Source organism: Rhyacophila brunnea, unplaced genomic scaffold (genome assembly GCF_057557595.1).
Source record: "Rhyacophila brunnea isolate RB1 unplaced genomic scaffold, BYU_Rbru_1.0 scaffold_14, whole genome shotgun sequence".
NCBI lineage: Eukaryota > Metazoa > Arthropoda > Insecta > Trichoptera > Rhyacophilidae > Rhyacophila > Rhyacophila brunnea.
Genome location: NW_028232796.1, coordinates 38,018,213 through 38,033,006, shown reverse-complemented (window position 1 = coordinate 38,033,006; position 14,794 = coordinate 38,018,213). Strand labels below are relative to the sequence as shown.

Here is a 14,794-nt window from a genome sequence, read left to right as displayed (position 1 = left end):
ACGTTATTTTGTAGTAATGTTTTTGTATAATATATTTATTTCAACATGGACCCTAAGTAAGAGAGATCCAGAAACATAAGAGTAGCACAACGTGGTATGGAGAGGTGCATGCTGGGCATAAAGCGAAAGGACAAAATGAGGAATGAGTGGATAAGGAAACATACGAGGGTTTACGATGTAATAGAGTTCACTAAAAACCTCAAATGGAAGCGGGTTGGCACATAGCTCGAAGAAGGGACAATCATTGGACAAATTTAGTCATCCAGTGGTGCCCAAGAGGCACAAAACATCGGCAAGGTAGACCTAGAGGCCGCTGGATCGATATAATGATAAGTTCTACGGAAGTATAGGTAAATCGTTTTACAGTGGCACCATGGGTACGGCAAATGCGGCTTGCAGTTGTAGTGGTATTGTTTGCTAGCATTGAAACAGGCATTGTCGCAAGCAATTCAATACACGCGCGAATCGCCTATGGTGCCACTGTAGAATGATTTACCTATACGTGGCAACGCAACGCACAAGACCGAGAGAAGTAGAATCAGCTTGGAGAGACCTTCGTTCAGCAGTGGATTGATTCAGGCTGATTTGTATTTACATAATATACATATTTTGAAAAAGATGATTTTTATATTTTAAAAAATGTGCATAACATGAAATCCATTCTTTTTATATCAAATCCAACTACAATGATATGATCATAACGAAATTAAATGCTGTTGTTAAATTGCAAAGACGATATAAGAATTGATTTAAAACTTTTATTGGCAAATACATAAAGCATGTACCCACATTCTTCTCGCGTAGTAAAAAAAATCTGAAAAAATAAATCATTTCTAATATACCTATTTGGCCAATTTAAAATCGCGAATTAAATAAATAATTCATAATTATCGACGCTATTATAATATACAACAATTGAATCAGGAAACAGCTGAAAGAGTGACGGTCCGAAATAAAATAAGAAAATACGAAGTGAGGGGGAGGTAAGACGGCTGGGAGGGGGTTTAGTTAGATGAGAGGGGGGTTAAAAGCGGCGGAAGGAATGGATTTATCAACATTTTGATTTGCGCTACATTCAGTCAGCTGGTCGGAGTGGATGCCCCGTCTCGCTCTGACACACGTGCACGTAGATTATTATTATTTTTACTTACTACATTCGCGTATTGAAGGTAACCAATAAGTGAGCGCTGAATATTATTTTGTTTGAATAATATTTTTACCATGTTTCAGAACCAATGATTATTCCTGTGTCAATTCTTAAGACTAAGCGAGTCATAAACAGCTAATAATAAATTTTCTAATAATTTCTGTTTAACAACTTTTACCAATAATAATTACTAGCTGAGCCAGCTGGCTCTCGCCAGTCTGTCTCGCTAGGTCTTGCAGACAGCTTGGCGTCCTAATGAAATGATATTGGATTTTAATAAAATTGTGAAGTATGCAGAGACGGCGCCGTTTGGCATGTCGCTGATTTGTTACTTTTACAATTTGCAAGTCGTTACTGTCGATATAAATTTAGCGTCATATGTATAGTCTATTATGGATTTTGGCCTTCAGGATGTCATCTGATACCATCCCAGGCTGCTAGACCTAGCATAATACCTGACAATTTGATTGCGATTGAATATAATGTAATAGAAGAAGGTTAGCCATATAAAAAATAAATTTAAACTATTAAGTTGTTTTGTTTCATTGTCTAAAAAAATGCTTGCAGCCATAGAATAATATTTAAAAAAATTAAAATTTGAATTAAAATTTTAGCGATAATATGTTTCACGCTGCGGGACGTTCATATCGAAACAAATGTTGATAAAAGAAGAAACATATAGATCTGAGAGGAAGTAATTATTAGGTTGGAAAAGAATTCGTCCAGCAGTGTATTGATATAAACTGATTATGATAATGGCATTATAAATAGGTAGATTATGTATATTATATAGCGATTATTCATAGGACCAAAAAGAGTAGAATCGGCTTAGAGAAGCCTTCATCCAGCAGTGGATTGACCTGGTCTAATGATGATAACGATGAAATGAATATATTATATTGAAATATTTGATAAATGCAGCAATGTATATATGAAACAGGAATGGAATTAGTTTTGAGAGGCCTTCATCGAGCAGTGGATTGATCCTGGTTCATGATAATAATGACGATATAAATGGGTAGGTAAATTTTAATATCACCAATTTTAATAGATATAGCAGTTCATATGACCAATAGGATTATTGATAAAACCTTCATCCAGTAGTGGAATGCGAATAAGCATAGTGATACATATTAATTCTTCTATATAACCACGCGAATGGAAATAATGGATAATACGACGTAGACGACTCATAGTGTGATTAGGGTATGAAATTATCATAATTCACTATTTTATTTGCTTATACGCAAGCATGCATTTTACTTATATTATGTAATAAAATATTTACAATATAAAATGAAATAATATTATATACGTTGTGTAATAATTACCTATAGTAAATGTCATTTTTAATAATTTACCTCCCTAAAAATAATTATGTTTACGTTGTCTTTGAATATAAAAGTTCGAATAAAAATATTTTAGTCTATGTTTGTTATTGTGAATTATTGTGAAGCTGATAAAATAAATGACAGTCGGATAAATGTCGAAAAATGCAATTAATAAGATTCTGCGGTACAGTTCTGTTATGAGGTATTCAGCGGAAAACACATTTTGAAAATAGCCGATATGTTAGGTTTGGTTAGGTTAACCTAACAAATAATCCAGTATCTCAGCTATTTTCAAAATGTGTTTTTCGCTGTATTCCTCATAACCGAACTGTACCAGTATGGACATAATAGGTTAACCGAGTGGCTAACATCCATTTATCGTAAACATAAAAAAATCTGTAGTAAATGTGCCGCAGAGGTGGACATGAGATTTTACAACTTTCTTTTTAGACCAAACCAAACCTAACCTGGAGAGTGAAAATAGTTAGTTTTATCACCACATTTCATAATTGGGGAAAGAGAATAATTGATCTCAATACTTATAATAAATAAATTTACTTCAGTGGGTCCAATTTCAAACAGTTTGAAAAATGTAACACTGATCGGTACTATCAACCATAATTGAAAAACGTGAGCAGAATAGTGCATAATATTATTATTTTAAATAACTTAATAATTTGAAAGTCAAGACAACGTACCTATCACAAAATATGTTATATATTAAATCCATTACAATTTAAATTCAAATACCATCGTTATACATTAATATATACATATCTACGTACTCACCGTAATTACTATATTACCAGATAAATAGAATTAGGTTGGAGAGAACTTCATCTAACAGTAGATTGATCGAGGATGATGGTGATAATAATAATGAATTGAATAGGTACCTAGGTAAATATTATCACAAATTTGATAACATAATTTGTGAACGAAAGGAATGGAATTACTTTGCTTGAACAGTTTGATGAAGGTTTGGATTGATTCAGGTTTTTGAAACCCACAATGACTGAGTGGCTAACATGTCGGCTTATAATGTCGTGGACCTGACAAATACATATATTGTTTTTCACGGTCTAAAAATATAATATCAGTTATGAATGTGACCGTAAATAATATACGTCAAGTGTTGCACTAAAATAATGTCATAATGAAAAGCAGAATGATGTTTTAAACCAGGAGCATATGCACTTACCTGGCGTATAACTTCATCAACAGTAGATACACAATAGGTATTTGCTTCACAACTTAAATTAGAATGGTGACGGTGACACATAATAAACATACAGCAGCTGTCAGATTGATGTGACATGGTATACTTCGCCGGTAATATGAATCTAATATTATAATCTTATATTATCTAATAACAACTTCAAACGATTGAATGTATTATTAGGATAAGTATAGTGTTTTAATATAATATAGGTACACATGTATTAGGTAGTTTTATTTAACCTCTACTGAAAGGGTAATATTATGTTAATTAAGATCGCACCAAATCGCTTGATTGAGAATAATATCCGGATTAAAAATTCACTAAAACATAAACAATTCGCCAAATCACTTGATTGAGAGTAGTATTCGTTTCGAAAAGTCACCAAAACCTAAATAAACATCTCTTGTTTCTAATACAAAGGCATTATTTATCATATTGTCATTACGATTGACGGAGTAGCCGCCATTTTGAAATATAATATTTTCAGTGTTGCAAACACATCGAAAAAATAAATTCCCTAATTAATATGTGTTGTAAAAAAAGTCACGTGCCGATCGAAAATCTATTGTAAAACAGTCAAAATAACCCTAAAAAACCCTAAAAGACAACGAAATTTATCAAATTCCATACTTTTATACTTGAATAAAGAACGTTTCTCTACTGAATTTTTCATTTAAACCTATTGGACATGACGAATAAGTCACACAATCGCTCGCAAAAACGGGCACAGCTGTAGGATAATAATATATAGGAGATTATTGAAATTATACAGTCAGATTGAGCTAATGTTGAATGCTTGGCTTATGGCATAAAAATAGTTTTCCAAACGAAATTAAAATGATGGCGAGCGGTAAACACGGTTGACAATGTGAGTCAGAGGTTTTTTCAAACGAAATATACTATAATATAACAATATAAGTAATGTCAATAAGACTACACGTAGTATGGTTTGGTCAAACCACTCACACCGCTAAATTATCCAGTTCATCATAATTCATGATATTACAATATCATTCATAACGAGACAATTTTATTATTAATATGCTTATTTATAAATTTAATTCTATTCGAATAAAATTTAATTTTGATCGAAAAAAAATCGATAGAATACTTCTTATTTAATCAATACAAAGCAGGGTGCTTTTTACTGGTTCTCCGTCATCGTAATCTGTCAGTCGCCATTTTGAATTTTAGCTATATTTTTGTCATCGAATTATAGTACGCGGTCCAAGCCATTATAGTATTTCGGCAAAAATTATAGTACGTGTAGAGAAAATGAAAGTTTTTTGTTTGTCACAAACATAACGGAGAATTCGAGAAATTCCGATGTCCTACTTAATTATAACACCTCTTACGACCGAAAAATGCTAACACCGGCCGCCGTCATTAACTGTCACGTTAGTTTTTTAGAGTAGGTATACAACGCAAAACCACGTCCATTGACTAAAATCGCACACTGAGATCTTATTTATGCTATTTTTTATAGTACTTATTCCACTTTAATTAATATATTAGGACCGGTTTCGTCCGCCTCAGTGGGACATTTTCAACGTTGAAAATGTCCCACTGAGGCGGACGAAACCGGTCCTAATATATTAATTAAAGTGGAATAAGTACTATAAAAAAATAGCATTTTTTTAATTGTGGTATTTTTGACGTACTATACTTTTTTAATAGTACGCGGACGAAAATGTAACTTTTCGAATAGTACGCGCAAAATGTACTATAATTATAGTTCGGTTGGCAACACTGCGCTCACTGACAGATGACAGCGGCCGGTGGCGGAGAACCAGTAAAAAGACCCCAAAGCAGTTAAAATTTCAAATTGTATTTATTGACATTACAAATTAATAATTTAAGACGTTCACAACATGACATTTAGAAGAAAAGAAATATTAATAAAACGGTATTTATAAAAAGAAATAGATGAGCATTAAACAGTAAAAAAGTGTAAATACGTTTCACGGATAAATATTATACCTAGATGTGGCGATGTGAAAATAGCCTTTAACTCATTTTTTTTAATTGAGTACATCACTTCTATTCGTTTAATTCTCATCACCATACGCATCAGTCGAGATATTGGGTAATACTGCTTTGCCTATTTATTAATATATTAATAACATAGCTACACAAAGCATTGATGTATAAACACACAGTCGATTTGATAATTATTGAATCACAATGATTATTCATTGTCTGGTTTGCTATTAATTGTAATACGTAATACCTACCTAAGAATTAACTATAAGTGAAACAAATTGAAGCATGCATAATATAATATCATAGAATAGTAGTTTTCCCGGCTTACATTGTTATCTATCAAAAAATACGTATTCTAATCTTATCGGTGACACATTTATTAAAATGCTTCAGTGAATATTGTCAAAAGTGGGTAACTTAAAGATATCCAAAACTGATAACACCATCCTACGGTGAAATGTCTAATATCACAATATGACATTGTCATTCAACAGAGATAATATTATAACGATGAAAAAGGATACATTTAACTGAATTATCGGTTATATTACGCAGCCTCTACAGCTGCACTCAACGGATATAAAATCGATCTGTACCGGCATGAGATTCAAAACACGCATGCATGCTTAGAGGCACATAATTATCAAAAATTGTCCTCATTTGGAACCCAGGAGGAAGGAGAAGTCAAGAGGCGACGAAGGAGTGACGGAAGAAGAGTCGAAGAAAATCGCGGTGGATGGAAGAGAGATGAAGACCAAAAGCTCGAGTTGAGCTGCAATGCCATCGGATTCCAGAAGTATATTGGATTTTATTTCCTATCTCCTATCTATACAAAACTATTTATTTATCATTAAAAGATTTAAGGTTAATTAGTGGATCAACAGCGTGGATCGACCAAATGGAAGATCTCAAAAAACTTTATAAAACTATGTTGGGTGGTTCCAGCGCCTCTTTAGATTAATAAAGCCTGAGCCCAAGCAACGAGTGGTCCACTGTTCAGCTATCAAAATCAGATCCCAGATTGCTTGACATATTGATTCGCCCTTTCTCGTTTCAAATTGAATTATGAAAATATACATTCATGGTATTCATCAGCTGTCAAAGTCAGACTAGTCCTTCACACAAAAACCGGTGGTAATATCGATTTCCAAAAAACATGTTGCATAGATCTATGCATCACATTTGTAGAAGGTGTGTTAATGCTAGTGTATTATTTATCTTCTAACTCATCTATCCTAATCAAACCATTCCCTGTGTGAACACGACAGACGCGTCAGTATGAGCACTCTATAGAACAATGACAGGTCATCCATAGACAGCAACGGGAGGGTGCGGAAAAAGTAGGACCAGTCGTTGTGAATGTATCAGCTTTCTACTTGAGTCGGCAATGGTGGTTCACAATAATTATGGATCAAGTCCAATTTTCATAAAATTCGATTTTTTTTTTGTTTCAGTGGCTAGAAAAAACAGATTTCTAGAGTCTGTCTTCTAAATTTCCATTGAAAACTTTCAACAGTCGAACGCGATGGCACAATACTTTCCGTCCGCAAACGACGTGACGTGAACGCCAGCTTATAGAATACAGATTCTATAATATTGTGTGTTAATATCACAATCGTAGCTCTACAATTTTCCGCATAAATGGCAATACTAGTATTGATAAGACATCAAATCGAATGTGAATCATGTCCATTTTGACAGGTTCATTCAGCCGTATAAAGAAGTATTTGCTAATATTAATAAAGCCTGAATATACTTCATGTTTCGACTATTTATTTAAATTGATCCATGTATTATCAAAAAACGGTAAGTATTATAGGTATGTACTACAATGAAGACATTCGTGAATTTTACAAAAGGAATTTTAACTTAAGGTCCAAATGTCTCCGGATCTAGTTTGATAATATTATTATTTATTATTAATTTTATTATTGTGAGGCATCCATATGTACTTGTTTAGAAAATACCGACTTCTCGCGTGTCATTATTTACCGAAAGCCCACGGAAAAGAGTTTTAAGAAATCAGTGTAAAATTTGCGTCGGCGTACCGAACTCAATTCGCCATAATACAATTAACTCAAGACAGTAGTGAATGGTCTGCGCTGAGACAAGACAGCAGCTGAAAGTATGTATACTATGAAAATAATGACGTGGTCGTAATAAGTATCGGCAAACTACAGACAGATGTAGTATACGTTCGTACGTAGAGATATCAAAGCCACAAGCGAACTGCCGGTTCATAGAGGAGCTCCGTTGACCCGTCGCTAAAGTTCACCGCACTATCGTCGAAGAGGAAAAGAAATCTGTCATTATTGTGTGAAAATATTCACGAACGAATATTTAATCACTATTAGCGTTACATCAGACGAGTTACGCATTTCGCTGTAGCAGTGTAGTCTTGAATCATCGAGGCATTATCGTATCAGCTGTGCAAACAATGCTTTGTCGTAAGAAACGTTTTATAATTATTTTTTATCGCCGTGGCAGAGCATGAGTCGCGAGTGAAGCTAATCTTGAGACGAATGGATCAACGTTACACGTATGGTGAACTAGGGATTGCAATCTCGGGACAAGACAATTTTTCTTATATTTCTGTAACAGTAAGCAATAGTGACATTTTTTGTTATTAATACCCATGTTGTAACGTATGTATGTAAAATAAATGCTAATGCCGTAATAACGGAGAAAAATTTACCCTCTTTCGAGGACGAGGCCTGAACCGGCTGCTGACAGTCGCATAACCGTGAGTTGATTACAATAATATCGTTCTATTGTATATGACTACAAAATTAAATTCACTGTATGTTAACAAACCCTTTTCCCTATAATATAATTTTCTTGAAAATGTATACAGCAGGATCACAAAATTTGCATTTTTTTGTACAAAGCACGCAAAAAGTCGAGATTTAAACCAGTGTTTCTCAACCGGTGGTCCACAGAATTTTTCGGGTGGTCTGCGAATTTCTGGCGTCCAAATACCTACGCATGTGCTAAAAAATCCAATATCATCTTCAGTGACGTCCCTAGACAAAATGCCGCCACATTTTATTTATTCAGTTTTTTTAATCATCTTTTCATGACTCCGATATCTAAGAAATGTGTTTTATGGATACATTACTAATACACGATACCTATTATAGCACTAAATATAATTTAAATGTCATCCCTGCTTTAATAGACAATATTGTGAGTTCACGGTTTCAGTTACATTTATAAAAAAAAAACAAACACCTGACAACTTCCAAAACACATGACTGGCAAACATTTTAGACAAAATGAAGTATTACCTACCTACAATTCAAATATAATTCGCAAATCTGCATGTGCCATTGCTGTTCACCAAGGACGTGACGTCCAAAGACACCGGAAGTAAACTAGTCATCGCGAACCCGACAAAAAATTATAGTCCTTTTAAAACTTTTATAGTACCTAATTAATACATTGTGTTTCCAACCAGTTAATTGAATATTTATTAATGGAAAGTTTCCGTTATTACTAAGTTTAGCCACTTGGTTATTTCTATATGCCCAATAATTCTCCTCGATTTGCCGCCTTTTGTGTAACTGCCGTCCCCAAGCGACGGTCAATCTGCCTACCCCCACGAGACATCAATGAACATCTTCAAAACCCGTGCACCTGTGAGTATTAGTGCATTATGTTTTACCGCGATCAGACGTTACTAAACGTTGCTACCTATATAAATAATATATTTTTATTTTTGTGTCAGTGGTCCACAAAACGTTTCTCCTATTTTCAGTGGTCCGAAGGTGTAGAGGTTAAAAAATGAGTGATTAAAAAAATCAAGCGGGATCCCGGGATCAAAAACCCTAGTATAGACGTGGAGTAAAGTACCCTTCTCCACGATCCTCAGCCATGAGTGCACGACCAAGAAGAGATGCCAATTTGTCTTTAAACCTATTCTGCTACCGGCTAAGATGTGTATGTGTAGCTATGTAGTAGAAAGGTAATGCTATATTCAAGACGTATACATCAATGCCAGATTAATATTTTTCGCATGCGTCAAACCAAAACAGTTTAAAATTCCTAGCTGGAACGTGTAATTAAAAGTATGAGTTGGCTACAGTATTGCATTTTTTCCATAATGCAATTATTTTAGAACATTTTTGCTAAAAACTTAAGTACACATTACACATGGCGGCGGGATAATTTTTTTTCTTTCACGAATCCTACATGTCAGATCGTGTGAAACCGGACAGACATGTGGATTTAATTCATATTTCAGTGTTTAGGTGTTCCTAGGTTCCAATCAATCAATTTGATAAACTAAATGACTTATAGTATTTATGGCATACCTAATATATATTTTTTTATATAGTGCTCGGACTAAAACTATAATACGGTCGATAACACTGCACGCACGGTCAATGTTAAATGTGCAAAAAATGATAAATTTATTCATTTATAATAGGTGTGTTGCAGCATTGACATCACGACAAAGATAACTCTTGGTTTTGACATAATATGTCTATCGTCACCTTGACCGATGGTTGGCAGTATTCAGAAATCTGGAAGCAATTCACGCTTCCAAGCATAATCCGATCGGGCAGCGAGGCCAGAAGAAACCCCGAAGTGAAAATAATATGACGTAGATGCCATAATAGTAGCGTGAACAAATCCATCAACAAACCTACAAGTGGCGAAAAATATATTTCATGCATTTATTGAAAGGACTGAGGGACATATTGTATTGATCATACCATCTTCTACAGGTGCGCACACAAGGAGGGGGAGGGGGGTAACAGGTCATTTAGGTAAATGGAATATATACCGATGCAGCATATCTTAAAGATAATATAGTGCGGACGACAGAAACGGATACTAATGATGCTAATAATTATAATGACCACTTCTGGGTGTAAGAGCTCGCAACCCCCAAATTGAACAGCCTTAGTTAAAACGTATATGCCAGATATTTAAAGTGCTGACTCAAAAGTGCGAAAAATACCCGGAAAAGTGTGTCATTCCGCGGTTGGCGGGGTAAATGTGGAAGTCAGTGGCACCTCCCAGATTTTCTTAACCCCACTCACTCCAGCCGCCATAAAAATCTTAAAAACATTATGGATTTTTTTTTCAAAATGGATCCCCTTTCTATTTTTTGTGTACGCGCCTGATCTTTTACTATAGGCCAGACCTTTTAAGCGACCTAGCTCTATGCCAGCGTGATTGCGATCAAACATAATCAATAGAAAGTCACCAAATATAATAGCAGGGTCAGGTATGGAATGTCATATCAATTTCATACTCGTGTATCGAGAACGTAGTCAATAGATTCGATACGATGCCTTCATTAAAACTAATTGCATTGAGCCGCACAGGTTATACCGCTATATCATTATTAATTACAGGCTACCTACCTACCAGGTAAGTATGTATATTTGTATGAATATCCACCAAATGTACCTACATCAACTTGTTTACAGTGTTGCCATTTTTTGTCACTGAATTATATAGATGTAGTACAATAGTACACGGTCCAAGGAAATAGTACGCAATCGGTTGAAAATGTATAGGTTCTTTGTTTCCCACAAAAAAACAGAAAATTTGAGAAAAAAAATTGAAGCCCTATTTGTTAGGGGGTGGAACATAATATGTTAAAATCGTAGTTATAAATTAATAGTCCTGATAAGTAAGTAGGTACCTAATAATAATATTAAGAACAGGAATCAGTATGCAGCCTATTGATATATTTTTTCCCAATAATTCCAAATTATATCTGCAATAACAAAACATACATTGCCACCGCCACACAAAATTTCAAATAATACCTATATTTATATTATATATTTTTTTCTTCTTCTTCGACAATGTCCGATCCTAATAAGATCATCTGTGGAGGTTTGTATTAACAGATTTTGTTCTTACGAGAAATGGATGTCAGCCACTTGCTGAACCTATAAGGTCCATACTCTTGACTCATACACAAATTGAAAAACAATATGTGTACTTGTCAGACCCAGGATTCGAACCTGGGACGCACGACGCTATAGGCCGACACTTAGCCCTGTTTCAGACGGGACACCGGTGTCGCGCTCGATATAATATAGGAGGCCTTTGTATTCGAATAAAGGGGCCTTTGTATTGTTTTTATGAACGCCCTAGAGCTAATGAGTCAATACACAATCTCGCGTTATAAATTAGGACATAAAAGTGGCTGCGGTAATAAAAACAAGTGTATCAGCGGCTTAAGAATGTAGCGGCCAACGGAGAAGTGTCCCGGACACGGGTTGACTCATTAGCACTGGGACGTTCATAAACATAATACAAAGGCCCTTTATTCGAATACAAAGGCCTCCTATATTATATCGAGCGCGACACCGGTGACCCGTCTGAAACGGGCTTTAAGCTGCGCGGTCAACGTGGGTATTCGATTCTCAGATCATAAGTATACCTAGGTCAATAAAGTAAATATTATATGAAAAGATGTTTGTTTTTACGATAAATGGATGTTAACCACTTAGTCATTCTATTCCATACTCTGATTCCAAACACACATTGAAAAATGTGTGAATTTTAACCAGATATCACCAACAACCAACGATCACCCTGCTCGGCCACGGTGGGCGTTAATTATAATAGTAGATAAACTCTCGCGTTAAATGTTGGTACTCTAATATCTTGATAATGTTTACTAAATGACCGAAACTAAATAATATGTGTCGCTACATTTCAAAAGCAGCCAAGTCCACCTTTAGGTATTTTTGACTTTTTTGTGAATTGCTGAAGAACTAATGCTTTCTAACATTTCTGTATTATCAAAACCATCCAAATCCGCCTGTATAATAAGTAAATGGAAGTCAAAGATGACCAGTTTTTTCAGACTCACCCATATCCACTGAAGGCGATTACAACAACATGGCCGTCAGTTGTTTACGAACCGTTGAGTGAGTGACTGTCAAAGTGTCTTTTTAAACATTTTTTAATAGAAATAATTAATAAAAATAAGGTTTTAAATATCAGAAGTGACCCCCGATAAGGCGAGAAAACGAATAATTAAGGCAGAATCGACAAAACGCGCCAAAGATAAGGAAAATCGGTAAGTTTTATTCTGCTTAACCTGCATCCTAAAAAGCATCCGGTGTCAAGCAGGGTCGCATTTGACATTTTAGTCATAGTACTGAGAATATAAATTTGGTTTTACAGAATTCTAATTTACGAGACAGAACCCTTTGCAGTTCTTAAAAAAACATACACCGTACCTACTCCTTAATTAATTTAAAGATTTTAATAATAATTATTCGTACATGCTTTACTGAATTAAATAGGTAATATACATCCTATTAAGAATACATTTTATAATTATTTTATGATTGCCAAGTTGTAGGTATCAAATAGAAAAATGTGTACCTACCACTATTTAAAACATTTCAAATTGTGATAGTGACTGACTAAACTGAACAAAATAAAATTGTCAGAATTATTGAATATCCATACCCTAAGATATAATTGGCATTTAATTATTATTAAAACCAACGCATTTCCTAGAATTGTATCCAGCTGAGGGCTTCAACCATTTATATTAATTATTATCCATTTGGACCATTTGTAAAATTTTATTTTTAATATAAAGCTATAATTATAACAATTCTTGAAGGATTTTTTTAGGTTTTTGTGTTGCCGAGCATGAAGTCACTTTTATATCGAATTTTTATGTTTTAAAATTAGTAACCATATTTTTTCCGTCGTAATCACATTTTCCTAATTGTTTGTCTAAATTAATAATATTAATATATATAGAAAATTTTTTGAAAATAAATTTATGTTATCATCATTTATTTATTATTTCGCCATTTTCCATTTCCTAAGTCCAGCCCAGAAGAATGACACCATTATATCTAATAAAATGGCTGCCACGGAAATATCAAAATAAGCCAAGTCCGCATGGACATGGTTGATTTTGTGACAAACTAAGCCATGTCCATATAAAAAATCCATTTTTTGAAGAATCTATGAAAATTACATGAAAACTAATAATGTGGAACTTATTAGTTTTAAGCATTCTATAATCGCAATAATATAAACTTTCATCTTTATGACCGTGTACACAAGGAAACAAAAAAAGCCGTTTTTCTCCTTTTCATCCATTATGGACATGGCTGGTTTTGAAATGTAGCGACACATATATACATTTCATGATGCCATCGGCCATCATGGATGTAATATTATTTAAGGGGGATGCTTATACTATCAGAGGCGAATAGAGGCACCTAACGGAAAAATACGAAGCTTGCAATTTGAGATTTTTTTTTTGATAATTTACAATTTCAACTGTAGTAATTAATAAATATGTATCTGAAAACACTAAAAAGATTTTTTTTTAATTTAAGGATAAACTGGCAATTGTAAAAAAATATAATACAATGTGAATTCGTTGCAGGGTCAAATCTTATTATTACATTATATTTTATGGCCATATTTATTATTAAAATTTAGTTTATTAAGTTTTAGATTTTTTGTCGTTTAGATTTTTGACTAATTCATCGTTTTAATATTTTTTATATATATTTTAAAAAACATCGATTTTTATAAAAATATAAATGTGTATAACTTGAAATCCTTTTTATTTATATCAAATTTTATTTTAGGCATGGTCACAATATTGAAGCTCGAGTTGATATAAATAAAAAGGATTTCAAGTTATACACATTTATATTTTTATGAAAATCGATGTTTTTAAAAATAAATATAAAAAATATTAAAACGATGAATTAGTCAAAAATCTAAACGACAGAAAATCTAAAACTTAATAAACTAAATTTTAATGATAATTATGACCATAAAATATAATGCAATAATAAGATTTGACCCTGCAACGAATTCACATTTTATCACATTTTTTTACAATTGTAAGTTTATCTTTATGTTAAAAAAAAAATAAAAAATCTTTTTAATGTTTTCGGATACATATTTATTAATTAATACAGTTTAAATTGTAAATTATCAAAAAAAAAATCACAAATTGCAAGCTTCGTATATTCCGCTAGGTTCTCTGCTGGCATGCGTCTCCCCCTTAATAAGAATTAATTATAATAAAATACATATTCAAAAAAAAATTAAATGTTCGCGGTCTCTGAACCGTATGAAGTGGGACGA

The 14,794-nt window shown here is 33.5% G+C and overlaps 1 protein-coding gene and 1 long non-coding RNA gene across 4 annotated transcripts in view; both read right to left on the bottom strand.

Annotated features, from left to right (window-relative positions):
- nsl1 (non-specific lethal 1) overlaps window positions 1–14,794 on the bottom strand; it is an 88,085-nt gene that overhangs the window by 53,586 nt on the left and 19,705 nt on the right. The window lies entirely within an intron of this gene.
- On the bottom strand, window positions 7,135–11,230 carry LOC147075944 (uncharacterized). The gene is made up of 3 exons (XR_015069987.1): window positions 9,180–11,230; window positions 7,267–9,112; window positions 7,135–7,171 (listed from the first exon to the last, which is right to left on the bottom strand). It is a non-coding gene; the product is annotated as an uncharacterized LOC147075944 (long non-coding RNA).